Source organism: Nannospalax galili, unplaced genomic scaffold, assembly GCF_000622305.1.
Source record: "Nannospalax galili isolate Female #2095 unplaced genomic scaffold, S.galili_v1.0 scaffold46, whole genome shotgun sequence".
Taxonomy (NCBI): domain Eukaryota; kingdom Metazoa; phylum Chordata; class Mammalia; order Rodentia; family Spalacidae; genus Nannospalax; species Nannospalax galili.
In genome coordinates, this window is record NW_008355790.1 from 2,183,789 (window position 1) to 2,187,655 (window position 3,867).

Below are 3,867 nucleotides of genomic sequence, written 5' to 3' on the forward strand. Positions count from 1 at the left end.
TTTTAAAAATTGCTTTTTGTTTTAGCTAAAACTCTATGGAAAAACTTAAGAGGACTCCACCAACGTCTCTGAGTCACTCATTTTTTCAGGTGACCTAGAATAAACATTGCTCATTGTAATACTAAATTCTCTGCCCAGCACTGTTATGTTCACCAAATTTCTTTTTGAACATGATCTATGATCTTAAGTTGAGCATGCTTTGGAATGTACCTGCCCCTGAGTATGTACGGGTATAGTTTGGCCAGTAAAATCCCTACATTCCATATCTTCTGGGGAAGCATTACCCTGCAAACAACTCTAGGGCTCACCCTACTTGCTGCAGTAATAAATCTTTCTCTACTCTTTTATCTTCTGGTTGTTGGTTTTATATCCACCAAAATGTGAGTCCATTGCATTTAGTCGCTGTGACTGTCCTCCCTCTGCACGTTTCCCACAGAACCATAGGTGGCAGAGGTCTTGAGTGGGCTCTTGGTGACCAGGTGATGAAATTTAGCTTTACAAAAGAATTAACATCAACAAAAACAACAAAAGTGTGTGTGTGTGTGTGTGTGTGTGTGTGTGTGTGCATCAACAAAAACAACAAAAGTGTGTGTGTGTGTGTGTGTGTGTGTGTGTGTGTTGTGTTATGGGAGAAGTGGAGCCAGGATTATTTACTAAGCAGAGTATAAATTTTTCACTGCAAGTACGTGCATATCCACTGCTGCTAATATGATAAAATGTTACTCCCTCTGATTCTTGGCACTCTGTATTATCCACACAGTTTAGGAGGCAGATTTTTTTGAAGATTATTTTTTGGCTACATCATGAGCCCCCATAATCCTGACATGAGTGTCTATCCAAGGTCAAATGTAAGAAGACAACATGAGATTCTCTAGGGCAGATGGAGTAGTACCAGGTAGACAACATAAGAAGATAGAATAGGGGCTGGAGAGATGGCTCGTGGTTAAGAGCATTGGCTGTTCTTGCAGAAGACCAGGGTCTGATTCCCAGCACCCACATGGTAACTAATAACCATCCCTAACTCCAGTTCCAGAGGAATCGAACACCCTCTTCTGACCTCTGCAAGCATTGCATGACATGGGTGCATTTACATACGTGTAGACAATACACTTATACACACAAAATAAAAATAATAAATAAAATATTAAAAAAGAAAATATAGGTATATAGACATACACTATATTTGTGTATAATCTGAATGCATACATATATATTCAAAATTAGTATATATATATGCAATGCTTTTTTCTGATTAAATAAATGACACATGCTTGCTATTTTAAAACTGAAGGGCCAGGGAAATAGTTCATTTGTTAAAGGTGCATGCTGCCAAACCTGATGTCCTGAGTTTGATACCTGAAACCCACAAGATGGAAGGAGGGAACTGACTCTGTCAAGTTGTGCTCTGACCTCTACATCCCATGGCACATGTGCCCACAAACATATACACTGACACACATATTAAAATAAGCAATTTTTTAAGGATTAAAAACTTGCTAGGCATGGTGGCACATGCTTTAATCCCAGCACTCAGGAGGCAGAGGCTGGCAGATCTCTGTGAGTTCAAGGCTAGAATTGCCAGCCCAGAATAGACTTCTTTTATAATGTTTATGGGCTCAGTGTACTGTTATAGCAACAGAAGATGGACTAAGACATTCCTGTTTTCACTCCTAAAAGTGTTTGCTTTGTGTAGCTGAATGGTAGCGTGATCACCCTCCTAGACACCTCCTCTCCTGCTTCATTCATACCATCTACCCGCCACAGGGGCATCTGAGATGACAAAGTCTACTCCTGCCCATTCTAAGGTGGGGATCTGCAGAACCTCAAACGATTATGAGGAGCAGCAAGGCCTCCTGGATCTCAAGTCTGCACCTTAAGGACATTATTCACATGGGGGCTCACAAGATGTCCAGTTTCCAAATATATGCAACATGTGATAGGATAATTTCTGTTGATGTTGATGGAAATTTTCTTTTTATCTTCTATTTTTATGTGTTACACAGATTTGATTTGATTTTTGTGGCTTAAAAAAATTATTTATTTGTGTCTTTGTATGTGATGTTGAACAGGTGCCTATAGGGGCCAGAAGAGGATTTTTGGATCCCCGGGAGCTGGAGTTACAGGCAGTTGTGAGTCGCCTGATGTGGGTGCTGGGAATGGAACTCCTGTCCTCTGAAAAAGCAGCAAATACTCTTACCTACTGAGTCATCTCTCCAGCTTTTGGTCTGTTTTTTGTTTTATTTATTTATATTTTTTATTACAGTAACTCAGTCATATATAAATATATACCTCTTCCATTTGTAGTTTTCTAACAGCATTTTGTAAATAATAATCAAGACCCTGGACTCATTGCCTTTAGGATTGATATAAAAGATCTTAAAGTTTGTGACAGTTCTGATGCAGAGCAACTTCCTGCTAAAAGAAGGGACAACCAAATGGTTCTATTTTGAGTGCAAGCACCAAAATAGAATGTTTTGTTTTTAAATCTGAGTAATCAATCTGGTATTCTTTTTTAAAAAATGTTAAAACAAGCTGGGCGTGATGGTGCATGCCTTTAGTCCCAGCACTTGGGAGGCAGAGGCTGGTGGGATCTCTGTGAGTTCAAGGCCAGCCTGGTCTACACAGTGAGTTCCAAGCCAGCTGGGGCTACAGGGAGATCCCGTCTCAGAAAGACAAAAAAAAAAAAAAAAAAAAAAAAAAAAAAAAAAGTGAAAACAGTCACCAGTAGTGCTGTCCTCCAAAATAAGACTGCAAACACTTTCACCCACATCTTATTTTTTTAATGTGCATGTGTGTGTCTGCATGAGTGTATGTTCATTATATGTGTACAGGTGCCCATGGAGGTTACAGGGCATTCGATCCCCTGGAACTGGTGTTATAGGTGGTTATGAGTCACAAGATGTGGGTGCTGGGACCTGAACCTGGGTCCTCTACAAGAGCAGTAAACCACTGATCCTTCTCTCCAGTCTCCCCACCCATATCTGACCTTGCCTTTTTCTAAGTGCTATAAATAAAATCACCAAATACATGTAGGATGGGTTCCTCCAAGCCCTTTGCAGGCATGGAGAGGCAGAGGGAAGGTTGATCGCAGCTTTCTCTCCTGTGAGTGTCCTCCATGGAGACTCCTTTGCTTCTTGGACATCCACTTCATTGTTGTTTCCTCCATCTGGAGCCTGGAGAGAGGTGCTGGCTAAGAGCTCACTCCTAGGACAAGCATCCTTTCTCCTTTGACATTTGACTTTTTTGGTGTCTACAGGAGTAGCACCATAAACTGCAATGGGAGGACAAGGAAACTGGTGCTCAGTTGCCCATTGGTATTCATACCAGCCCTGTTCTCAATTGCCAAAGGTGGTGGAAGTCATTCAATTGGCTCTCAACAGATTAACAGAGAAACGATTTTGGAATTGACATGCAGTGGAAGATTGCTCTTTAAAAGGAATGGAGAAACTGGAGAGGTGGATGGCTCGGTGATTAAGACCACTTAAGGCTCTTCCAGAGGACCCAAATTCAGCTCCTGGCACCCACATTGGGTGGCTCACCAAGTCTACAACTCCAGCTCCAGGGAATCCTGTGCCCTCTTCCAGTACCCTCCATCACCAGCCCCCACATATACATATACGCATATACATAAATTTAAAAAAATTTAAAGAAATGGAATTCTGGCATATGCTATGATATAAATGAACTTTGAAAACACACCAAATGAATGAAGTTCATTGGATGTTTAACAGACATACCTTGAGATCTATACTAATTGGGTCAGAGGGATACAAAGGACACTTTTTGCTCCTTGCCCTCCTAGGTCGATTAGTTCCCAGGGACTATGAACATCTCACAAAATGTCCTGTAATGGTGGTGGGTCATCTG